The sequence below is a fragment of the Antechinus flavipes genome, chromosome 3 (genome assembly GCF_016432865.1).
Source record: "Antechinus flavipes isolate AdamAnt ecotype Samford, QLD, Australia chromosome 3, AdamAnt_v2, whole genome shotgun sequence".
Lineage (NCBI taxonomy): Eukaryota > Metazoa > Chordata > Mammalia > Dasyuromorphia > Dasyuridae > Antechinus > Antechinus flavipes.
Window position 1 is genome coordinate 631,987,301 of NC_067400.1, and position 26,864 is coordinate 632,014,164.

Genomic DNA, 26,864 nt, shown 5'->3' on the forward strand with positions numbered 1-26,864 from the left:
GCCTTTAAATAAAGAAACTTCATAGCCCTGGATGAGGAGGATAAAAGTCCTCAGCTGCTGCATCTGGCCCAAGGGCCATAATTTGAGGACCCCTGGAAGGACTCAAAGCTGGCCATTTATATTTACTCTCCTCTGGGATTATCCTATGCCTAGCCCACTCAGCACTACATAGATGGATCCCCAGAAGGGAGACACCTGCTGAGTCCTAAGAAAAGATTAGCACCTGCCAGACACAGCCTCCTGCCTCAGATAGAGCCCCTCTCTATCTCTTGGGTCCACCCCACCAGCTGACATGGAATATAGGGTAATTCCCAGAAGGAAAGTCCCCAACAAAAAACAAATGAAAATTCAGAAGGAGTAAGCAAAGGAAAAAGAACCTCACAAAAGCTACTTTGATATAAAAGAAGATCACAGTTATTATGCAGAAAATAGTGAAGTTAAAAAATAAGCCATTCCTGTCCCAAAGAGTAACATCAAAGATACACAACAAGCCTAAAAGGAGGTCCTGCAAGAACATAAAAAGGAATTCAAAAATCAAATAAGTGATTAAGGAAATATTTGGGGGGAAAATGAAAGCAATTCAAGAAATTATGAAAAGAAAGTTAATCATTTTGAAAGAAGTACCAAAAAAAAAAAAAATCTTGAAAAAAATAGAAGGGGAGGAATTGAGTGACATAATGAGACACCAAAAAATAATTATACTAGAAAACATACAAGAGAATCTGAAACATCTCATTAGAAAAACTGGAGAACAGATCAAAGTGAAATAATCTAAGAATTGTTGGACTACCTAAGAGTTATTTAAAGAACAATCTGGATACAATATTTTAAGAAATTATGAAAGAAAATTGCCCTGAAGTTCTAGAACAAGAGGGTAAAGGGAGAAGGAAAAAATCTAATGTTTACCAACTGAAGAGATCACAGGAGAAAGCCCTTTAAGAATATCCTAGCAAAATTTCAAAATTCCCAGATTAAGGAGAAAATACTGCAATCCAACCAGAAAATAACACAGACTCCAAACCTGCAGAAATAGTCAGGATTTCACAAAACCCAATAGCTTCAACTCTAAAAGACCATGGGTTTGGTTACATTAAATTTCAAAGAACCAAAGACCTGGAGTTGCAGCATCCTGAATAATTTACCCAGAAATCTGGAATACAATAGGGGAGAAATAGACATTTGACAAACTGTAAAGCTTTCATGTATTTGTAACAAAAAGAGCAGAACTCAATGGAAAAATTTAATATAAAAGATTCAAGAAAAAGGAAAACATTAAAGACTAATTCCAAGGCCCTCTTTATTTACTTCTATATGAGAAAATGTTATCAGTATAACTCTAGGTGGGGGGGTGGGCGGGTGGAGAGCTGGTAACATAGTAACCTTCCTCTCTGAATTCAGGAGGAAACAATGTATACACGGAACGATGTAGAAGTCTTGTGATTTTATAATAAACGTTGGGGATGCAAGGATGGCTCTGGATGGAGGAACTAGGAAAAGATGGGGAAGCCTGATATCTAGCTCAGGGGAGGGAGGGAGGCAGGTGATGTCTGAGGGCTTTAAAAGAGGGGGCAGGGAAGCAGGAGGAAAGGAGAGCCCAGATAATATCTGGGAGAAATTGTGACACAGCTCAGGGTAAGGACATCAGGGACACTGGAGGGGCAGAAGGCTTCGAGGGGACACGAATCCCGGGAAAGCAGCATGACTGTGCTCTGAGGTCTTCCTAGGAGCTGGGGAGATTGTCTGGGACCTTCTAGTAGAGCTTAGGCTTGACGACCCTAAAGGGAGCCATGGCCTGGGGTCTGATCTGGCAGCAGCCCAAAAGCTTTGGGGATGGTGGAAGGGAGGGGGAGATAGGCAGAGCCAGGCAGGAGTTTTTAATGCCCAGGTCCAGAGTGGGTCCTCAGAGCAGGCAGAAATCTTGAATCTATCAGGGGCCCAAGTCTGAAGACAGAAGCACCACGTTTCTAACCGGGATCCAGGAACAAGGAGAGACTCCTGAGTCCTTATAGGCAAAGTCTGAAATTGGGAAAATGGGAATCGGTGATAAATCCGGGGATGATAACGTCAGATGTTTGAAAATATGGGGGTATGAAAAACAGGGATGGCGAAGGGGGAGGGGAGGGGCTGGGAAGGGAAGGTTTGTCCAATAGCCGAATCTGGTACTGCAGCACCTTCCTGGTGCTGCTGAAGGTCAGATGATTCCCCAATAGCAAAGACAAAGGCAACAAAAAAGCTCAGACGTGGGCAGGGAAGTGTGGGGGTAGATATGCGGGGAGGTGGACGGACCTACCTGGGATCTGCACCTACAGAGCTGGCTTGCAGGAGGCAGAGAGATCGCAAGTCCAGAAGTCCCAGGTTCCAGCCAGCTCACTGCAGGAGATTTCTCCTGGGCCCAGGAGTTCTCATCTCAGCCAGGCCTGAGACTTCCCAAAACGAGCTGTCTCCTTCTATGACGCCCAAGAGCAGAATCTCAGGCCCTGAGCTGCTTCCCCGCCCCAAACCCCGCCCTCCATCACGTGAAATGTCTTCACCACTGGAGAGGCCCAACGTCTTCCCTGGACTCCTCCTAAGCTTCCAAACTCCACCCCACAGGCTCATATTCCACCTGGGTCACCACCCACCAGGTTGTTCTGCTCTGAGATCTCCTCCTATTCCCAGGCTGCCTCCTTTTCCCACTTCCATTCCTAGCTTTGGGCTTCACTCCTTCCTCTCTGGAGTTGAAAGGGTGGCTAGATGAAAACGAGGCAGCAGAAAGTAATGGGTCCTATATTTGAGGTGCTGACTGCAACTCGACTTTGGGAACTTTGGGGATTCTATTTACCTTCAAGTGTTAATGCAGATTGGACTGGATTTTCTCTTAATCTAAATTAGAATGAGGGCTCACTTAAAGAAAGACTTGTTTTCCCATTATAATAATACGGATGTTTGAGCCTCTACAAGGTTATCACTAAAAATTTCCCATTGAGATCATATAATCAGGAATTGTAGGAATAAACATCCAGCATAACTGAATCAGAATGACTCCATTCTACTCTGAAGGCAGTATATCCAAAGGGTCAAAAGATCAGAAGGATGAAGTGATTTTTCCAAGGAAGATAATTCAGAAATGCATTAATGTTTTATTTATATTATATTTATTTTCTAATCTTATATTGGGATTTGGGGAAACCACAGTATAAAAAAATGCTAATCTAAAAAATGATTCTGAGAGTATGATATGATTTCATAATTAGAAAATTCAGCAAGAGCTGAAATAGAAAAAATCAGAACCTTTAGGAAGTTTTACATTAATAGAGTTCAAAACCAGGAGCAAGATAACAACAGTTTTGTGTTCAGCTTGTGAAGCAGTTTCCAAATACAGCACACAGGTTGTTGAAAAGGTAGATCTCAGAAAATTCCTTGCCTCATTGTCTGGATCACCTCCAAAGGGCTCTGGGATCAGTGTGACTAACACATCCTGACTAAGCAACAAATCTGGTCTGAAAGCTTCAAACAAATCTAGTCTCTATGATACACAAGGCAAAGTTCAAACATGGCAATCCCATTTTTCCAAAGGTTCTAAATTAGTATCAAGATAAAAATGTCCACAAGGGTATCAGGAATACTGAAAGGTTACTGTTAGGGTAAGACTGGCTCAGAGTGCTCTCCCAAGATTCTGAGGTTGGCCTTTCCACCAACATCCCAGAAATGAGGCAGGTTCAAAGTGGGGGCTTTCCAGGTGTCAAAAGGTTCTTGCAGGGGGAGCAGAAAATGCTGGATCCTAAACTGGGTATTAAGCAAGGAATACATTCAACATAAGCAGCATCTTTGGGGTTCTGATCCCAGAGTGAGATTTCAGATTCAGCATCCAGCCCAGCCTAATGCCTGTGGCAGAAAACTAGACCACTTTCATACAAAAAAGGACCCTGACGTTCTCTCAGTCTGGACCAATATAGTTTTCTACCTGGCTTAAAGAGACTGAATGCATCAATATTCTTTTTAAACTCCACATGAGGGAAATCAAAAGAAGTATAAACACAAGTCAGTATTTTGAGATCTACTATGGGGAAGAGGAGAGGGAATGAGACATCTACAGAGCACTGAAAGACAGAAGGACCCTAACAGGAGGTATTTTTTGTTGTTATTGTTTTGGGGGGGGGGTTTGGGTGGTTGTTGGTCTTTTGTTTTTGTTTTTCTTTTTGTTGTGGTGGTGGTGGTGATTTTTTGATATCCTGGGAAATTTCTAAACTCATTACTCCAAGAAAGAGCAACAAGAATATCCTGAACATTTTCTCCAGATATGGCAAGAGTCAAGTCTTAGGTCAGAAAGGAGCCTGAAAGAATAAATAGACAATAAGTAATAGAACCACAAATGTCATGTTGGGGACACGGTAAACTTGGAAGGAGAGATTGATTCCAAACACATGAAGTTTGCTTATATATGGAAATGCTGTCAGAATTCTTCAAGCTGTCATCATTACTGAGAAGCTTGAAAGAAAGGTGAACACTGACTTGTGTATGATGGAGTCACTCTAAAAATAAAACTGGCTAGAAAAGGGTAAAATGGAGCAATGGCTGGCTGTTTTTGAGCTTGCTATCGGTTATTAAACTACGATTCAAGAAATCGTGCCCAGAGGCCTCTGAAGGCCTCAGAGGAGGCAAGTTGATAGAATTAGTTGACACTGCAAAGGTCAGTGGCCAGAAGTACTCTGAGGGCCTAGGAATCAGGAGAGACTGGTAATAGTAACTGCTATGAGAGCATGTTACAGTTTCTCTTACAAACTTGAATGCTAAGGTATTTGAAGTATCCATTTATTACTGGCATTGATTTGTCATCTATACTTCCTTTTATAATGCCAGAGAAATTGAGGCAAGATAAAGATGAGAGTTTTTAATATTTTATTTATTGGAGAGTTTAAGTGATTGACTGCATCAGATCTCATCTCAAAATATCCAGTATTGAATGTATGACTCCAAGGATTTTTATAGGACTTCAGTAAAAAGAGAAACAAAGGCAGAAGGCAGAGAACAGGAATTTTCAGGGATGCACCATAAATTCGCATCTGACACATTACAGGTGAGAACTATAAATTCTTATTAATTGGGAATTAAGGAGGTGTCCAGCTAGAGAGAGGAAGTCTGGAAAAATAGAGGAAGATGATGTCAATTAGGTATCTGAGATAGGACATTTGGAATCTTATCTTTTGGAATGTCATCGTGGCCAGATCTGTACAGCCCTAATTATCTCAGCCCTAATGAACAGAAAGGGGGAGGGGAAGAACAATACCATATTAACTCAGGGAAATCAAGATATTATAATTCAGGAAAACTAATGCAGAGAAACTGACGTAGAACAATTGAAGGAAAAGCAAACATTCAAATATATAAACAAGGAAACTATCAGTATAACATAGTTTCCTTATTTATATATTTATATATTTGAATGTTTGCTTTTGCTTTGTCTGATAGCATGATGGCAACCTCTGGTTATTTTTTAAAAATTCACCTGATGAATATTTTTTCCTTGTCCCCAGTTTTATTTTGTATATATCTTTGTTGTTTAAATGTGATTCTTGAAAGCATTGGAATGCAGGATTTCATTTTTTAATTCAATCTGACATTCTTTTTTGGGGATAGTTTAATCCATTCACATTTCAAGTTCTAAGAGTTAAGCTTATATTTTCCTTTAACTGTCTCTTAACTGGGGGAAGAAAGTATCAACTTTTTATTTCCCCCTCTTCTCTTGTAAAAAATAGTGGTAAATTCCTTTGGCTACTTTCATCTTTTTTTTTAGGGTGGCCTGTTCCCAGTTCCCTGGACTCTTTTCTTCTAACTTCAGATTCTTTTACTCATTTATTAGCCTTTTGTCATTTAGAGTTTAGTCTGCTAGTACCTCTCTCCTAGTTTATCTAGTTATGTATTTATTCCCCTCCTTTTTCCCTCTTAGTCAAATAGATTTCCTCTTCCTCATTTTGCGTTCAAGGAGTCCAGTTCATTTGTTTATTATTAATTTTTGGTTTTTACATGTTCTCTCACTCTCACCATCTTTTTTCTCTCTTTTCTGTTTAATCTAGATCCCCATTTCTGATTCATGACTCCTATTATTCATCTCTTTTCTTTGTATTCATCATACAATTAAAGCTTCCAAAGTATCTATTCAATTCTCTACCCTCTAGGCACTTTCTTTCCCTGCCATGTATTTCCCTTTTCCATTGAGTCTCATTCTCAGAACAATATCAGATATTGTAAGAGGACATTACCCCTTGGGAGAGCTCTTTCTGCACCTCTGATCTAGAACCTCTTCTGTTGACCTTTCTACATTTTCCTGAAAATGTCCTCCCTGTGTCCATGCTCTCCCACTCTTCCTGGTATCAGTTATTCCCAAAGATTTCAACACCCCCTTCCAGAATGAGAACATTTTTCAGATACCAAATACCCCAGAGCTCATCCAGTGTAAGGAGCTCATTTCCCTTTACCTATTGGAGTCTTTATCAGTGGAAGCCACTCCCACCTCCAAAGTAAGGTCTCTTTCCTTCCTCCCCTTTTTTAATCTTTTCCTCCTCTCCCCCCACACCTACTCCCCTGTAGGCTCTTTTTTTTCTGAGAAATCAGTCACACTGTGTTACCCTCCCTACCAGCCCTTGATTTGATCTGGTATATCATTCACCTTTCTGAGTTGTTCCTCTCCCTCCCTTTTATATACTTTTCCCAAATTATAATGTAGTGCCACAAAAGATGTATTCACCTATAGACAGGCTTTCACCGTGTTCTGTCATGATCCCCTTGTCCAGCTTTTCACTGTCATATCAACCAGATTTCTATCTTTCTCTATTCCCTTGAACATATTTAGAAGGTAGTCTCTAGCTGATTTTTCTGTTGACTCTGTTGCTGCTGCTATCTTTGCCTGCTTCACTTATTGCATTTCTATTGTTTGAGATATTCAAAAATACAAATAATCTCTTTGGTTCTGTTTTTCTTTTCAAAGTTTTTTTCAAGACTTACAGCAAGGAATCCTATTAAAAATGTTAATGTATGGTTATATACTAACAAAAATGATGGATTCAGAGAAATATTTCATTATCTTGAAGGATGAATAGTTATCATGTTAGATTTAGAGATTTAAGAGAATGAGAATGTGGAAGATGTGAAAATTATAGTTCTCCTCCTCCCTCTTCTCGTTCTCAAAGACACATATACATACATAAAATTCATTAAATTTGTTCACCCACCATGTTAAATATAGCATTTAGCATCTATTAATTATCTACTATTTCTAATATCTTCTTCAAAGGGACTGAGAAATGGAAATCATTGGACTCTAGGAGTCTATATTCTAACATTCCCACAGAAAAGAGAGCACACACAAACTGAAGTTGATATTGTTAAAGACTGTAAACCCTTTGAACTCTGATTCAAAAGGATTGTAATCACAGGGATAGTTATTTAAATAATTTATGAACTGCTTAGAAAAGAATAAAGAAACTTTAATGCCAACTTGTGCCTTCTTAAGCAGTAGATTGAGGGCTTTATTTCAAGTATCAGTGTGGAGAATTGTAAAAACCAGAAAAAGATTCCCCCAAAAGGGGAGGGAAGGGAGAAGAAGGAGGGACTGAGAAAGCAATGATTATAAATATCAATTAGTATTTTTCTCTAGATCTCTCTGACTTTGGTAGTAGTTCTTATCATCAAGATATCACTATCATGAAATCTACAAACTTAATCTTGTGTGTTGCCTTTTCTCCCAGACAGGAATTGAGGTTTTAGGGAATTCCTTCTTTATTTGTCTCTTCATCCTTCTGTTTCTCAGTGGACATAAGATAAGATGGATAGATACCATTGTCACTCAACTGGCTTTGGCTAACTGCCTTGGACTTCTCTCAAAAGGCATCCCTCAAACAATGACAGCTTTGGGATTGGTGAATTTCCTGGATGAAATTGGCTGTAAAATTGTTTTCTATCTTCACAGAGCAGCTCAGAATCTTTCACTCAACATAAGCTGCCTTCTGAGTTGCCTTCAGGCCATCACCATCAGCCCCAGTAACTCCATTTGGGCAGATCTTAAAGTCAGAGCCTCCAAATACCTCATTTCCTCTGGTCTCTTCTGTTGGACTTTCCACTTACTTTTAAATGTCTGTGTTCTTTGGGTAATTAAAGGAGCAAGGCACACCACAAGCAGGACTGAGATACAACATTATGGATATTGTATTCATATCATTCCTTCTACATCTGAAGTGTCCCTTTGATAACTATTATCTCCCTTCCTGATGCTATTTTTGGGGACTCATGATCTCTAATAATGGCTACATGGTGTTTCTTTTATACAGACATCACAAGCAAGTCCAGCAAGTTCACCTCATCTGCCTCTCCCCCAGAGTCTCCCCTGAGACCAGAACCACAAAATTTTTCCTCTTGTTAATGAGCAACTTTGTTTGCTCCTACTTACTCAACTGTATCTTGACAACATATATATCATTTATAAAGTTCCCACCTAGGTTGATACATACATCTGCTCTCCTGGCTTCATGTTTCCCAGCTGTTAGTCCCTATGTGTTGATCACCACTGACTCACAAATTACCAGGTACTGTTATACTCTTTGTGAGAAGAAAGCCCAAATTTTACTGTGACAGCAAATTCATATTCTCCTGCTCAAGATGATGTCCTGAAAGCTCCAGGTGGAGGAAATGAATGCCCACATCAAATGAGACCTGGATCTGACCCTAAGTATTAGAATAGACCAACATTTCATTGCTTAGAAACAGTGAGTTATTTCAGAATATAAATAACCAGGGTAAGAGTAATTTCAAACTGGTTATTATTAAAACTTTTATTCCTTGAGTAATCTGTAGGATTCTAGACTATCAATACAAATATTCTTACTACTATATCAATACCCCATAGAAATCAGAAAACAGAAAAAGATCTTTAGACAACAATAGTCAATATTCTTCTCATGATAGCCTCAATTTGGAAACTACTAGATTTTCTTCTTATTTCAAAATGGGTATAGTAATTTAATATATTATTATACAGGAATATTACAATTTCACAAAAATAACAAAATGTGTATTTTGAGAAGAGACTTGGAAGATCTCTCTGAATGAATGCAGAATGATGTCACTAGAAATAGAAAAAATGTATACAATAAATACAACATTGAATATAGTAATAGCAATGTTGTTTTAAGAATTATTTTGAGCAAATAACTTGTTTTGAAGATCATAAATATCATATTTATTTTATACCATAATATCATAAGTATCATAACTGTCAAATTAACTACAAAAGTCATATAAAGAAAGAGAGTATCTGCATCCAGAGAAAGAACTGATGAATGAAAGTATGTCTAGAATGATTTTTCATATATATGTGTGTGTGTCTTTCTACAAACATATATTGTGTCTAATGGTTGCAATCTCTAGGGTAAGGTGAAGGAAGAAAAATAAGGAAATATATATGATAAACCTTTCATATATTTAAAATGAATAGCAAATTGTACATAATAGATTTCAAGTTTTATGTGTAATCATCTTTTTATTATATTAAGTTATAAAAATATTTGCTTTATTCCATAAATTAAAATAAATTAAATATTTCTAAAAGAATATGAACTTTATTCCTAAATAGTAGCAATCTAATAATTCTCACATTTAGCAATTTTTCACATTAACCTTAATATCAATACATCTATAAAATTAATGAATGCAAAATGTATCAGTATATCAACATTTATATAGAAGTCAATAATATTAAAAGTATCAAGCAATCAGCAAATGATCACCATTGGTGTTGGAATCCTTACAAAGTGTTAATTCATTAGAGTTGATAGAGACAATAATTATCTAATTTAGCATGGTTCAGTATGATTGATCTGATCTTACAAGGAGATGTTATGGGCCAGAAGAAATAAGGTACTAAGTGGAACTGATAGAAACAATGCTTGTGTTCACACCTTTAGAGAGTTCATATAAGCAAAGAAGCTCTTAGGCCAGAGAGCACTCTGGGAAGAAACTCATAATCCCACTCTCAGATCCCACAATCCCACTCTCGGAGGTGGAGTCAGATTCATTCACTTCATCTCACACTACTGTGGTGGCTGGGTTCCTGCACTTCTCCCACTGAGACCAAGGCTGGTCTGAAAGGCTCTCCAGAAAGCTGCCCAGCCCCAGGCAAAGAGACAAGAGATTCATTCCATTTTCCATCTTTGTGCTGGCTGGAGGCTGAAGGACAAATCTTTGGATTTGGAGACATTCAGAGGGAGCTCTTGGAACCAAGCAGAGAGATAGGTCTCAAAGAAAACTAACCGGGCTATTTTGGAAGAAGCAATAAAAGATCTGAACTTTTAACATCTGGCTGCATTTGGAGTAATTATTACTTTTAACTGAAATGAAGGCTACCTCCAGAAAACCTCCCCGAGAAACCTGCTCCCAGAGAACCATTATATTATATAAAAGAAGAGAACACCACAGATGGGACTGACTTGTGAGGCACTGTACCTCAGGGAGATATCTACTATAAATTTATGACTCAAAATAATTTTTTGAAATTTTTCTCTAAAATTAGGTAATTTAGACTATATAGTAAAATGTCCCATTCAGGGAATCTTTCCACTGGTTCTCCCCAAACTCAAAATTTTAGTTCTAAGAATGTCAAAATTGCAATACTTATACCTTGGTTTCCACTACTCGAAACTCAAGTATATTACATCTCACCCTTTCCCCAAGGTTCTATGGTATTCCTAAGGATTATCAAGGGGGATAACTTCTTTATCAATGTCTCCAGGCCCCCAAAATGGTATTTCCTTAATTGTAAGAAGTGGATCCACCACCTGCCAGTATCATTGAGTCATTTACAGAAAAATTAGTTTTTTCACTCAGAAACATTTACTTCAAAATGTTTAATCACAATACATAAACTTATTCCCCACACCTCAACACAAAACAAACCTTTTCCCATAGTAAAGGGATTTTTACAGATAAACAAGGTGAATGACTTTAAACATCAACAATGAAAATCTCAAAGGAAAACAAAAGTTGGCCATCAAGGGAACTAGAAAAAGTAAAATGAAAAGAAGACCTTTTTAATGATATAAGTGTAATGAAAACTCTGGAGGAAAATGAGAACATTGGAAGTCTTGAAGGGAGAATTTTTAGCTCAGTTTCAGAAGAGAAATTTATGCAGGTAACAGATACCTTAAAAATTGGAAAACACCAAACAGATGTTAATAACTGCACTGGACAATAACAAATATTTAAACAGTGAAAAGACTGAAAAAATAAAACAAAATGCAATATCAAAAACAAATAATAGAAAACTGCAGGGAGGAGCAATCACTGAATCATTATCTGTGCACCTGCAATCCATGATAACAAGAGGAACCTAGATACCATATTTCAAGATTTATGAAGGAAAACTGCCCAGACCTATCAGAATTAGAGGGCAGAGTAAAATGGAAAGAATACACATAACTTTCTGGGGGGAAAATTAAAGTGGAATGTCCTAACAAAAATCCAGAGATCAGAGGAAAAAAATACATCAAGCAGCATGATTGATTTTGTGTACAGAGGAGCCACAGTCAAATAGACCCAAGACTTAGTAATTGCTACTATAAAGGAATAAACCTGGAACATGATATTCCAAAAAGAAAAAGATAAAGCCTTAGTACCACAAATAGCTTACTACTAAAAATGAGTTCCATACTAAGGTGGAGAGGGGGGCATTGCTCAATGAAATAGAATACTTTCAAACATTTGTGCTGAAATGAACAGAGCAATGAACAGAGCTCTGTAGAAACTTTGCAAAACAAATACGGCAGACCAGAGAAATGTGGAAAGGTAAATATTAGTGTACATAGTATTAGTATGCCCTCTTTAGGCAGCCCTTGTTCTTCTAAAATGCAGGTACTGCCGAGGACCTTTTAGAGCATGTCCCAAATGCCTAATATGGAACCTTTTGTGGTTTTGTAGGTAACTTTTCCTGATTGGTTACCTGTATTCTTAAAACTCATGAGATAGGATATCCTCTCTTTTCTACCACTCTTTCTACTATTATTTCAATCATTCTTTTTCAGAGGGTGAAGATCCCAGTTTACTCACATCATGGAAACCATGAACTGAACTGGTTAGAGGGGTAGAACTTCCTTTTCCTGGTTCCTGGTTCCTGATTCCACCAACAATGTATCAGTGTCCCTGTTTTCCCACATCCCTCCAACATTCCACATTATCTTTCCCAATGATGGCTATCATTCTAGCCAATCTGACAGGTGTGTAGTGGTATCTCAGAGTTGTCTTAATTTGCATTTCTCTGATTAATAATGATTTGGAGCATATTTTCATATGGTTAGAAATAGTTTAAATTTCTTTGTCTGAGAATTGTCTGTTCATATCCTTTGACCATTTATCAATTGAAGAATGGCTAGATTTCTTATAAATTAGAGTCAATTCTCTATATATTTTGGAAATGAGGCCTTTATCAGAACCTTTGACTGTAAAAATGTTTTCCCAGTTTATTGTTTTAGGGTACAACTTCTAAGGGAAATGTATTAATAATTTTAAGATTCCCTGACCCTAGAGGTATTCTGTTGTAACAATCTCTCAATGATTCTAAAGTTTTCTGACTTTAGAATCAGTGATCCTGAGGGGCCCCTGACCTTAGAGTGCTATTGTTCGAACAATCTGTTCATCAATGACTGTTAAAAACTTCTGGCCTAGGAATATAATAATATTTCTTCCTTTAGACTTTAGAGAAGCTATATTAAGGATCCAAGACCCTCTGACCTTAGAGTGCTATTGTTCTAACAAATCTGTCTGTAAATGATTCTAAAGTCTTCTGGCTTTAGAATAGTCCTTCAAACATTACTGACTGACAAATATATAATCATCTGGTCAGTGATAACCAAGTTCCTGAGACAATAGGGAATAGACCAGTCCTCAATTCTTCCTTTGGGATATAAAATTAGCATAGCAGTGACAGTTAAATTTGTCTTCTTTCTTTTGGTTTTTTTGCTAAAATTCTTTTGGAGCTTAGCCCGCTTCAATCGGTATTACAATAAATTTTGTCTCTTGAACTTGGAGATGGATTCAAGCCTGCAAATTCTTTTAAGACACCCCACGACACTAGTCTGTGATCTCCAAACTTTGGAGATCCTTTCTGAATCTCAACATATCAAATGTACCACCTGCTGCTACTCAGACAGCCATACCTGAATTCAAAATTTGGAAAAATACTAAATTACAATCACGAGAGATTTTTACCTCACATAGCAAGTGAGCAAGGTAAATCAGAACTTAGATTAGGTAAAATTATTGTTATTACTCTCCTATTGTTGCAATAATAGTTAACAAAAAGTTTACTAAGTCTCTTAAAAAAGACCACCCAACCTAAAAAAAAAAAATTCATTCAATAGTCTTCTCTTGTATTTTTTCATAGTTAAAATTCATTCTGGCATAAAGATTGATCAGAAACTAAGAAGATAATCAAACCCTAGAATTCCATTTTATTGAATTTTTAAGTAAGTAAGAGTCAGGAGTTTTTTATATATGCACTAACTTTGTATATTTGGAAAGAATAGCAAGTTGTACATGGCAGATTTGAAGTTCCATGGGCAATCATCTTTTTTTCTGTACTATATTATGGAATGATGTTTTCTTCAATAAGTTGAAAACATTTTTTAAAACACTGGAAAACCTAGAAATAAATAGACATTATTATTGTATTAAATTACCAATATTAAACCAAGAGTAAACATTTTGTGTAAAAAGGATAAACTAAAGTCATTTCTGATAAAATCTGAAGTAAAACAAGAATTGCCAATTTATTTGATGTGGTGCTAAAAATACTAGCATCAAGAGGGCCTGTATGTTGTTCTTTGGGTGTACATCTCAGGTTGTATGTTCAGAAGTAATGAGGGCACTACAGAACCCTATAGTCTCTAATCAGCCAGTGCATCACAGATGGACTCTAAGTCTCAAAAACCCCAGATGAGGGGGACATCCCCCAAAATGGCTCACCAGCTTTTATTTTATATAGGAAAGTTTTCATCTCTGTTGTGTGTCAGTGATGTATCAGTTTTTAAGGTCTTATGTGTGGTGTTCTCTTTTTTTTCTAAAATATGATTGTTCGTTTGTGGCAGCCCTCTTTGTAGTGGCCAGAAACTGGAAACTGAGTGGATGTCCATCAATTGGAGAATGGCTGAATAAATTGTGGTATATTATGGGATATTATTGTTCAGCAAGAAATGACCAACAGGATGATTTCAGAAAGGCCTGGAGAGACTTGCATGAACTGATGCTGAGTGAAATGAGCAGGACCAGGAGATCATTATATACTTCAACAACAATACTATATGATGACCAATTCTGATGGACCTGGCCATCCTCAGCAATGAGATGAACTAAATCAGTTCCAATGGAGCAGTAATGAACTGAACCAGCTACACCCAGCGAAAGAACTTTGGGAGATGACTAAGAACCATTACATTGACTTCCCAATCCCTATATTTTGGCCTGCCTGCATTTTGGATGTCCTTTACAGGCTAAATATTTCAGAGTCTGATTCTTTTTGTACAGCAAAATAATGGTTTGGTCATATATACTTATTGTGTATCTAATTTATATTTTAATATATTTAACATCTATTGGTCATCCTGCCATCTGGGGGAGAGGGTAGGGGGAAGGAGGGGAAAAATTGGAACAAGAGGTTTGGCCATTGTCAATGCTGTGAAGTTACCCAAACATATAACCTGTAAATAAAAGGCTATTAAAATAAAAAAAAATAAATAAAATAAAATATGATTGTTCTCTGGGAGCAGATTTCTTGGGGTTCTGGAGGCAACCTTAGTTTCAGTTGCAAGTAATAATCACCTCAAATGCAGCCAGGTGTTAAAAGACCACTTTATTGTCTCTTCCAAAATAGCCGTTAGCTTTCTTTGGTTCCGAGAGCTCTTGTTGCTAGTCCTTTGCCTCTGCCTCTGCCAGCTTTAGCCTCTCCTTTTCTGAATTCCCAGTTCTGCCCGACTGCCGTCTCTAGCTTCTCAATCTCCTCAACTGACTCCTCACTGAAGCTCTAAGAACTTCTTATATATGATCTCTTAAAGGTGTGAACCCACAGGTTGACTCCTCCTCTGAGAGAGTGGGATTGTAGGAAGCGAAAATTTGTGAATCTCATACTGAATCCTGACTTGTGAACTCTAATATGTGAGCTAATATGTGAACTCTCAAAAGTGTAAACATAAGCATTGTTTTTATCAATTCCAGTGAGTTAACACTTTGTAAGGATTTGAACACTTCAGGATTAGCTAAAGGTGGTAGCTGTGTGTGAGCAAAATGTTCATCTAGATTCTCTTCCCTCAGGATGCAGAAATTGTTTGCCATTAGCCCTAAGAACTAGAAAGTTACAAGAGACCTGTCTATCTACCAAATCTTTGGGTTTTTTACATCTGCTTATTGAGCTGTTCATTTTCCTATTTACATTTTCTTTTCTGTATAAGTTGCTTTCATTGGGAACTGTGAAGAAAAGAACTTGTCTCCACGGCCTTCAGTTTCTCCCCTTATAATATTTGGTAACTTTTCTATATTCTTTCTGACAATGTCATTAGTACCAAAGTGAGATATTTGAAATAAATAGTGATAATCCATTTCAATATGTCCTGGTTATAACTTGGCCATAGGCTCAAGAAAATAATTACAACTATTCTATTGTTATCAGGTTGAGAAATAACTGCCTCTGTACTCCTGGGAATGGATTCATGAGCTAAAACTACACTTCCTTCTCTCACTCTTACAGCATGATTTATCACATGATAACTTTTCTGGAGAACACTGGATAGCAGAATAAAGGGGAATCCAAATGGGAAGGAAACAAGCATTTATTAAATATCCACTGTATGCCGGAAATTGTGCCAAGTACATTACTGATATTATTTTACTTTATTCTCACAACAGCCCTGAAAGGTAAGTGCTGTTATTTTCCCCATTCTATAGTTTAGGAATCTGTGACAAATAGTAACTTGTCAAGCATCACACAGCTAGTGTTTGAGATCAGATCTGAATTCAATCTTCCTGTATCTTAGTACACTACCTACTATATCACTTAGCTACCTTTAGGGTAATAGTAGCTCAAGATTATTTCCATGGATCCATGCCCAAAGGGCTGTAAAACTACATAAGCTTTAATCCACTATTATCATTGCTGGGTCTGTATTTCCAAAAGGCATAATGGTGTACAAAAATATTTATAACAGCTCTTTTTGTGGTGGCAAAGAATTGTATATTGGGGATGTCCATTGTAATGGGCTGAGGCTTGAGTTGATGCACTGAGGTCCCAAGCACATGAGGCTAAATAGTGATTGGACCATACTCTATTAATATATAAGCTTGGAGAAAGAATGGCCCCCGCCCACTCTTTGTGCAGGTCCTGATGTGTTGTATAGGAAATGACGATTTTGGTGGGTGGAGGCAGGGGAGTGGAAGAGGAAGGGGAAGGAGAGACTTTTGGGATGGCCATTGCCACGGCTGGCTCAGCTCACATCTCTCTCTGTTAGCTGGCTTCCTGTCGCAACTGCCCATATTGCTATCACAATCTTTCTTGCCTATATTTGCTATCGCAATCTTTATTCACCTCTTCACTTCAATAAATATTGAAGATTTTTCCCTTAACCTGAATTCCTGACTCCAGCTGATTTTAAATACGCGGTCATTACATTTGGCGCCCAAGCATGGGAACCAAGGACCCTACTTTCACTGAAGAAGTCTCCAGTGACCAGGAACTTAGGTGAGTATAAGACAAACAGGGAACTTATTTTCTTAAAGACTAAACTAGTAACTTTTTGGCTGAAATGGGACAGATCCTAGGTAAAGATTCTCCATCCCCCACCCCAACCCCCCCACCCCCAGCCCCACCCAGGAGTGGTGCTATAGAAAGCCTGCTTAAGCTGATAGAAGAGCAAGGGCTACTTGTAACTTGGGAACATGCAGCCAAACTTCTGGGTATATTAAAACGCACCTCCTCTTGGTTCTTAGAGGAAGAGCAAATCTCTCTAGATAACTGGGCATTGGTTGGTCAACAGCTCGCTGCATATAACAATGAAAACGGTCCTCATTCAGTTTCCTTCGAGGCATTCTATTTATACAATATGATACAGCTGGCTTTAAAATACCGTATAAGTTCTAGGAGAAAAGGAATGGCCAAATGCGGAAGCCTCAGATAAAAGAGGAAGACAAAGAACAGATTAATGGCCATATCCCCACAGGGCATGGAGACTTAAGTGAGGCTCCAGGGCGGGGTGAATCTGAGGCAGCTTCAGCCCCACCTGAGGAACAGGTAATTGGCTTTCCTCCATCAATTCCACCCTCCGGGATGGAGGGAGGAGGGGTAGTGGGGGGAGCAGTGACAGCACCAGCACCTCCCCCCCAGCATCCAGCACCTCCCCCCCAGCATCCAGCTGCTGAGTAGATTGCAAAAGGGACTACTTAAGGCCAAAGAAGAAGGGAGAAATGTATTGGAATTCCAACACCACATTTTTCCAGTTATTCAACAGTTTAATTCTTCAGGTCAAGAAAGTAGAAGATACTCTCCTTTTGATATAGAAATCCTCAAAGACCTGAAAAAAGCTTGCACTCTTTATGGGGCTACATCAGCTTATGTTAAGATGTTATTACAGAATTTGGCTTTTGAAATCTTGACCCCTAATGACTGGAAATCTATAGCAAAGATATGCCCAGAACCTGGACAAAACTACTTGTGGCTTTCTGAATATAGTGAGCTCTGTAGGATACAAGCCCAACAAAATAGTCAAAGTGGAGTTCATGCTGCAATCACCTATGACCTACTAACAGGTGTTGGTCCTTATGCAGATGTCACAGTACAAATTATTCTATAGCAGCATATGAGCAAATTGCTGCTAATGCTACAAAAGCGTGGGCTTCCCTCCACAATAAAGACGACAAGGGTGGGGCCTTCACAAAAATAACACAAGGGCCAAATGAACCCTTTGCTGACTTTCTGGGACGTTTGCAGACAGCTATCACAAGAACAAATGGAGAAAATCCAATAACAGACATTTTGATAAGGCAACTTGCTAAGGAAAATGCTAATGAGGTTTGCAGAAGAATTATACTAGGACTGCGCAAGGATGCTCCTTTAGAGGAGATCATAAGACGCTGTGCCACAGTGGGCACAGATGCCTTTTATACCCAGGCTATGGTGCAGATTTCCCAAAATCCAAACATGGGAAGACAGAGTCCCTCTTGGCAAGGGACTTCCAGAGAGACTCGTAGATGCTTTCAGTGTGGAAAAGTAGGGCATCTGAAAGCTCAATGTTGGTATAGAGATAGAATGGGAAAACAAGGTGGGAGAACAAGACCCAGTACCCCATGTCCAAAATGCAACAGAGACTTCCATTGGGCCTCAGAATGTAGACAGATTCAGGGAAACGGGATGAGGGGCCTAGCCCCAGGGCCCAAGGCAAAAAACACTTGGGGCATGATGGCAGCCAATGGTGCACCCAGAGAGTACCTAGAAGTCCAGTACCCAGACATGACCAATCAGCCAGAAAGCCATATGATGGGAGAAGGGGATTACACAGTCAACCAGCCAGGAAGCAACCTGATGGCAGAAGGGAATTACAATTGGGGAGAATAGAGCTGTATGCAGCTGGGACAACTGAGATACCCCCTGGAGAAGTGAAATCTGTTCCTCTCCAGCCTATGGATCCCCTACCTCCAGACACAGTAGGCTTGACCATTTCACCTCCTTTTTGTATGTACAAAACAGTGACCATCCACACACTGATGTGGGAAACTGGGGAATGTGTAGATAATATCCCAGTCACTAATACAGGTAGACAATGTGTGACTTATCATCCAGGAGAAGTAGTAGCATCAGGTTTACTCATACAGAATCCTAATAAGCAACCTGGTGATAGTCACCCAGATTCTGACTCCAGACCACAAAATCCAGGAATATACTGGACATCAGCTGTAACAGCTGACTGACCTATGCTCACGATCTATATAAATGGCCTACCATTTGGAAGGATTGGTAGACACAGGTGCGGATCGTACAGTTATTAGAGGTGCCAATTGGCCCAGTCACTGGCCAAAGATTAAAGCAGACACCTATATGTCTGGAGTAGGAGGATCAATAGCAGTTGAAGTTAGTGATGCCCCTATGAGATGGACCTTTGAAGGCAAAACAGGAGTTTTTACTCCTTTTATAGTTGAAAAACTCCCCATCAATCTGTGGGGAAGAGACATTTTACAACAATTAGGGTTAAAAATGAGTACTTCGGTTTTTTTAAGCAGGGCTGCTGTTGAAGGCCTGCCAACACTTTCACCTGTTCCTATCCAATGGAAAACTGATACACCAGTGTGGATAGAACAGTGGCCCTTAGGTAGTGATAAAATTCAGGCCTTATTAGATATAGTACAGGAGCAGCTTGAACAAGGGCATTTACAACCTTCTCTAAGTCCTTGGAATTCCCCAGTGTTCGTTGTAAAAAAGAAATCAGGAAAATGGAGGATGCTCACTGATTTAAGAAAAGTAAATGAACAGACGGAAAGTATGGGAACTCTTCAGCCTGGACTTCCATCTCCTACTCAATTGCCTAGAGAGTAACCTCTTTGGGTCATCGATATTAAGGATTGTTTCTATTCTATCCCTCTGGATAAGGAGGCTATGAAAAGCTTTGCCTTTTCAGTGCCCAGTGTTAATTTAGCTGAGCCTTATAAAAGATATGAATGGATAGTTTTGCCACAGGGAATGAAAAACAGCCCCACTATGTGTCAAATGTATGTTGCTGCTGCTCTTGCTCCAATAAGAAAAGCATTTCCAAAAGTTATGCTATTACATTATATGGATGATATATTGGGATGTGCACCTGAAGAACAAATGCTAGAAGCATGTCTACAAAAGACCATAGAAACACTAAGATACTACAAATTATACATAGCTGAACAGAAAATTCAAAGACATGCTCCTTTTCAATATTTAGGATATGAAGTATACCCTAAGGTGCTTACAGTACAAAAACTGTCCTTAAGAACAGAGAAGCTAAATACCTTAAATGATTTTCAGAAATTGATAGGAGATATCCAATGGATGCGACCAGTGTTAGGCTTGACTACCTATCAGTTACAACCATTATATGATATTTTAAGGGGAGACAGTGCTTTAAATTCACCACGCCAGCTTACAAAAGAAGCTCAAGAGGCTTTGAGAAAAGTTGCGCTGGCTTTATCCAATGTGGTTGAAGGAGTCACTCAAAAGCCCTTGGAAATATCAGTTTTTGCCACACAAGAGGCACCCACAGCAGTCCTTCATCAAGGAGACAGTGTGATAGAGTGGGTGACCCTCCCGGCACAACCAAAACAAAGCCTTACTCCTTACCCAGTGCTTGTGGCTAGAATTTTGTTAAAGGCCATTAAGCGAGCAGTACAATTATCTGGGGCAAGACCTGATAAGATATACACCTTTTACACCAATACACAAATTAATGTGTGTTGTGAGACCATCCCAGAGTGGCATATTTTATTAGCCATGGCTCCAAATTTTACACATGGGTCTCCATTAAAGATAACCAGACTTTTACATAATTGGCGATGGATTCTTGAAGAAAAAGTTTCCAAAGTTCCTCTTAAAGGACCAACTATCTTTACAGATGCATCCAAACACAATATTTGTGCTGTAGACTTAACTATAAAGAGAGTAGTCAGAACTCCTTTTCAGTCCACTCAGCAGAACGAATTATATGCAATCATGTTAGTTCTCACTTATTACCCAGGAGACATAAATATAATATCTGATTCAGCCTATTCAGTAGGTGTGGTACAAAGAATTGCCACAGCCCAAATAAAATTTGCAGCTTCTAATATATATCAACTCTTTAAGGAACTTCAGGAGCAAGTGAGAAAACATCCAGGTAAGATTTATATCTTGCATGTCCACTCACATAGTGGACTCCCAGGTCCTATTTTTGATGGGAATTCAAAGGCAGATAGCCTTTTAACTATGTTAGCCAGTATGCCTTTATTTCAGGAGGCCTAGGAATCCCATCTAAATACCATCAGGCTGCTCGAGCTTTGCGTTTACAATTTGGGATTACAAAAGAGGAAGCTAGGAGCATAGTAAAAAGCTGTACAGCTTGCCTTCCTTTCCACGCTCCTACACTGCCTCCAGGGAAGAACCCTCGTGGTTTGAGACCCAATGAAATCTGGCAAATGGATGTGACCCATTATAAATCTTTCGGTCATCTGTCTTTTATCCATGTTGTGGTAGACACCTTTTCAGGATTCACTTTTGCCATACCAGCAGCAAAAGAGACAGCCTGAGTGGTCACTGAATTCCTCATGCAGGCATTTGCCATTATGGGTGTGCCACAAGCAATAAAAACAGACAATGGTCCTGCATACACCTCCGAACATTTTGCACACTTTTGTGCATAGTATAAGATTTTACACACCACTGGCATACCCTTTAATCCTCAAGGACAGGCAATAGTAGAGAGGAGAAACAGAGATATTAAGACGCTCCTCCAAAAACAAAAGAAAGGGGGAGCCACAGGTAACTAGAGAACTACTAAATCTAGCTCTTTATACTATTAACTTCTTGATTTTTGACAAAGATGCACTGGCTCCGGCAGACAGGTTTTATAACCCACCGGAAGGGCAATGTCCAGTGCAAGCAGCTCCACTATCTTTAGATAATCGCCAGGTGATGTGGAGAGAGCCAGAAAGTGGTGAATGGAAGGGACCAGATAGGCTAATTGCTTGGGGGAGAGAGTTTGCTTGTATCTCTACAAGTGGAGAAGGAATCAGATGGGTGCCAACGAGTGATATTCGCCTTATCGATCGCAGAGAGACGGAGCAGACCCTTGAAACGAAGGAGAAGACCCAAGAAACATCCGGTGGTTCTGTTGCTGATTGTGCTCACCATTGAAAGAGTGTGGCAGTTATGGCGTTTGACTCATGGACATAGAAAATCATTGGACTTCAAAACCCTCAGAAATCATTGGATTCTCTGAGACATTAGATTGTTGTAGGACTTTAAATCCCTCAGGAATCATTGGATTCTTTGAGACATAAGACTTGAAAGCCCTCAGGAATCATTGGATTTTCTGAGAAATGATAAGACTGTTACAGGACTTCAAAATCTGCTGGAATCATTGGATTCCCTAAGACATAAAAAGACTTTTGCTGAACTTCAAAAACTTGGGGAGATCATTGGATTCCCTGATATGTGAAGCAATGAACAATAGATTGGTTTTGGACTATCTCTTGGCTGCTGAAGAGGTGTATGTGTGACTGCTATTTACATACTCTCCTTCTAGGACTTCTGGCAATCTTTTACATCATAATGTTGATTTATATTGTTTGTTATACTGTTACTTGGGTGTATAATTCATGTTTGTTACACCACATCAAGCCTGCACTGACTGTGGGGAGAGTCATCACTAATAGTCTCTGCGTTGTTGCTATGTGCTATGTGCTATGTGTTCCCATGCTGGTGGGTTTGTGCATAATAAGACCCTTGAGCCTAGAAACCTGCTAGCAACCCCCACTTCCCTTTGGTGCTTTTCATCTCCCTTCCTGAGAAATCAGGGAGGTTGTGATCACCTCCCCTTGGGGGCTCTGACCTCCCTGAGGAGTCAGGGATGGCATGATCACCTGTGTTCTAAAACAAAAGAAAGCGGGAGATGTAATGGGCTGAGGCTTGAGTTGATGTACTGAGGTCCCAAGCACATGAGGCTGAATAGTGATTGGACCATACTCTATTAATATATAAGCTTGGAGAAAGAATGGCCCCCGCCCACTCTTTGTGCAGGTCCTGATGTGTTGTATAGGAAATGATGATTTTGGTGGGTGGAGGCAGGGGAGTGGAAGAGGAAGGGGAAGGAGAGACTTTTGGGATGGCCATTGCCACGGCTGGCTCAGCTCACATCTCTCTCTGTTAGCTGGCTTCCTGTCGCAACTGCCCATATTGCTATCACAATCTTTCTTGCCTATATTTGCTATCGCAATCTTTATTCACCTCTTCACTTCAATAAATATTGAAGATTTTTCCCTTAACCTGAATTCCTGACTCCAGCTGATTTTAAATACGCCGTCATTACAGTCCATCAATTGGGGAATAGCTGAACAAGTTGTGATATATAATGATAATGGAATATTTTTGTGCTATAAGAAATGATGAGCAGGATGATTTCAGAAAAACCTAGACTCATCTGAATTGATAGAAAGGGAACAGAATAGGAAAACATTGTATATACTATTAACAGCAATGTTATACCAGGAAGAATTGTGGATGACTTAACTATTCTCAGCAATACAATGATCCAAGACAATCCCAAAAGACAATAGATGAGAAATGCTATCCATTTATTTAAAAAAAAAAAAAACTGATATAAGCTGAATAGACATACTATTTTTCACTTCCTTCTTTCCTTCCTTTCTTTTTTCTTTCTTCCTTCCTTCTTTCTCCTTCCTTCATTTTTATTTGCATCTTCTTGCAAAAAAAAAATTACTAATATGGAAATGTTTTACATCATTGTACTCATATAACCTATATCACATTGCTAACCATGTCAAGATGAGTTAAGGCTCAGCTGCTTTATCACTTTTGAATATCCCTCTGCTGCTGTGGTCCTCATCTTCAATTGATAAATTCTTCCCAGGAGTTCCATTTTCTTTTTTACATTTTTGAAGGCATTCCCCTATAGTTGGTGTTTTCCATTTTGTTGGCCTATGCCTGTGATTTGTCCTCATTTTTAATTTTGTTTTATTGTGATTTTAGCTTATTCATATTTTATTGATATGATTTCTTGCTCTTCTTTTTAATCAGATTAGCTAAGTGTTCATCAACTTCATTAGTTTTTTCAAAAAAACAAATGTTAATCTTATTCATCAATTGATAGGGAGTTCTAGTTTATCTATTTTCCTTCTAAACTTTTATGTCTTCGTGCTTATTTTAGATTTATTTATTGGTTTTGCAATTTTGAATGCATATTCATTGGCCTCTTCTTTTTCTATTTAGTTAATGTATGATCATAAGGATATTATTTTTTCCTTGATGACTGAATTAACTGCATCCCAAAATTTTGATAAGTTGTTTAACCCTATCATCACAATCATCCTTCCCAATGGATGGGCATCCCTTCAATTTCCAATTCTTTGCTACTACAAAAAGAAGTATTCTGTTTTTATAAAATAGAACCTTTTTCTTTTTAATCTCTTTGGGGTTGGTTACTGTTGTCCTTAGTTCTCAAAGATCAAAATGACATCACTAAGTTAGAGTGGAGTTAAAATGTGTCCAACTGTGGCTGAATGGACTAATACCGGCTCAGAATCATCTACCACAGCTCAGATGGAAATAATCCCTATGACCATTTGGGGTGGATTTCCTAACTTTACAAATCTCCCATTTCTTCTGAGCTAATTCAATTTGGCTTTCAGTGTGTGCATATTGCATTTAGCAGTGTTGTGCAGAATCAACTTTACAGAAGTTTTCATACAATTTTAGTGTTTTGACTCCAGGATGGGGATCTACACCTGTAATGATACTTAGACCACAGTTAGGTAAGCAGACATTTTTAGGGCACCTTTTGTAGCCCCTCCCTTATTCCTGGAGGGGAGCATGTGATGCTTAAAAGACTGTTCAGACTGGAAATTGAATGGATGCCCATCGATTGGAAAATGGTTGAGTAAACTGTGGTATATGAATGTTATGGAATATTATTGTTCTGTAAGAAATGACCAGCAGGATGAATACAGAGAGGCTTGGAGAGACTTACATGAACTGATGCTAAGTGAAATGAGCAGAACCAGGAGATGATTATACACTTCAACAACAATACTGTATGAGGATGTATTCTGATGGAAGTGGATTTCTTTGACAAAGAGACCTAACTCAGTTTCAATTGATAAATGATGGATAGAAGCAGCTGAAGAACACTGGGAAATGAATGTAAACTATTTGCATTTTTGTTTTTCTTCCTGGGTTATTTTTACCTTCTGAATCCAATTCTCCCTGTGCAACAAGAGAACTGTTTGGTTCTGCAAACATATATTGTATCTAGGATATATTGCAACATATTTAACATATATAGGATTGCTTGCCATATAGGGGAGGGGGTGGAGGGAGGGGAAAAATTGGAACAGAAGCGAGTGCAAGAGATAATGTTGTAAAAAAAATTACCCTGGCATGGGTTCTGTCAATGAAAAGTTATTATAAAAAATTAAAAAAAAAAAAAAAAGACTGTTCAGATACCCATCGAGTTGCTGAATCCCACTGCTGCTTCCAGCAAGACGGTTTTATGGACTGGTTGTACATGGGCTTGACCCACATGGGACCATGACATGAGCTGTTAAATGTTTATTATCTAAGCCAGCAGAATCCTTATGTAATCTCCATGTCCATTTCCTAGCCCTTGGTATGTATTCATCATTTATGTATTTTACAAGTTCTATATGAGAGAGAGAGAGAGAGAGAGATTGTGTGTGTGTGTGTGTGTGTGTGTGTGTGCAAGCAGTTGTGTGCTTTCTCCCTTGTAATAAACCATGGAAGAGTATAGTCAGTGAATTCCATGTGGTGTGTATGTGAGGAAAACTAGGAATCTTTTGCAAGCAATTAATTCTTCAAACATTGGATAAAAAAATCTTTTTAAAACTAATCTGCCTGTGGAGTGATTACTAAAAATAACTACTCTAATAGGGACTAACAAATAATGTTTTTAGTGGGGATGCTGACCCATACCTCATAGCCATGCCTTGAATCATAAAGAGAATTTGGTGGGGAAAATGTAAATAAGAAGTGATTCCCCAGAGGATACACATTTTTGCTATTAAATTTCACTTTCTTTGATGCAGCCTAATATCCGAGCCTGTCTAGGTCTTTCTAAATTCATTAGGTTGAATCTCATAAAATGAAATTAAATACAAACTCTTGGACCTGGAATCTAAATTGATATTATATGAATCTAGGAGGGAAGCATGAAACAACTGTGTGCAAAAAGAAGTGTAACTAGAAAAAACATAGGGGGTATTATGGATTGTAAGTTCAAAATGAATTGGCAGGGTCATAAGTCAACCAAAACCAGTTCTGAGAAAAACATCAGGTAGGGAGTTTGAGCCAGAACAGCTACTTAAGTAAGATCAGGAAGAGCAGAAAACTGAGCCAGAAACAAAACATTAATCACTTTCTCTTGATTTGTTGTACAAATCAGACCATGAAAGCTGAGCCTACTCATTTTAGCTAAAAAATAAATGATATTATGATCCAATAATGTGTAAATGACAGAAGGCATCCTCAAGTCACACCAGCAGAAGCACTGCAGAGAAATCCCTGACTTTGTCTATAGCATGTAAGGAGTCATGTTTTGGGCTCTTCTCAGGTAGGAATAAAATGGCATAAAGTCCTTGTGTTTCTCTCCAGGTTCCTCAAGCTCAGACTGAATTCTTCTGCTCACCACATTGAGAACGTGATTCCTGTGGATATTTTCCTGAGCATTGCCTTCTTGGCCCAGACAGAAATCAGGGTTCAGGAAAACCTCTTTCTATTTCATCTCTTCAGCTTCTTGTTCTTCACTGGTCAGAGGCTGAGACCCATAGATCTGATTTTTACCCAGCTGACTTTGGACAACTCCTTGGTATTTCTCTCCAAGGGGGATTGGTAACTTTGGTTGTGAAGAATTTTCTGGATGCCATTAGCTTTAAAATTATCTTCTACCTTCACAGAGTAGGTCAGGGGTTTTCCCTCAGCATAACTTGCCTTCTGAGTGGTTTTCAGGCCATCATCATCAGTCCCCAGAATGTCAGATTCATAAAGTTTAAAATCAGAGTCCTAAAATACATAATCCTTCCTATTCTCCTCTCCTGCATTTTCCCCCTGCTGCAAA

The 26,864-nt window shown here is 38.7% G+C and overlaps 1 protein-coding gene and 1 long non-coding RNA gene across 5 annotated transcripts in view; one reads left to right on the forward strand and one right to left on the reverse strand.

Annotated features, from left to right (window-relative positions):
- LOC127556806 (zinc finger protein 665-like) overlaps positions 1-26,864 on the reverse strand; it is a 52,339-nt gene that overhangs the window by 18,257 nt on the left and 7,218 nt on the right. For 2 of the 4 annotated variants that reach the window (XM_051990249.1, XM_051990248.1), the window contains exon 1: positions 2,291-2,481. The exons of 1 other annotated variant lie outside the window; for it this stretch is intronic. The gene's annotated coding sequence lies outside the window, so the exon portion shown is untranslated. Of the gene's footprint in view, positions 1-1,280; positions 2,017-2,290; positions 2,482-26,864 lie in introns of those variants that run through there. One more of the 4 variants, XR_007952511.1, reaches the window with a different exon arrangement.
- LOC127556819 (uncharacterized) lies at positions 16,259-22,775 on the forward strand. Its single transcript, XR_007952526.1, has 2 exons — positions 16,259-16,294; positions 22,703-22,775. It is a non-coding gene; the product is annotated as an uncharacterized LOC127556819 (long non-coding RNA).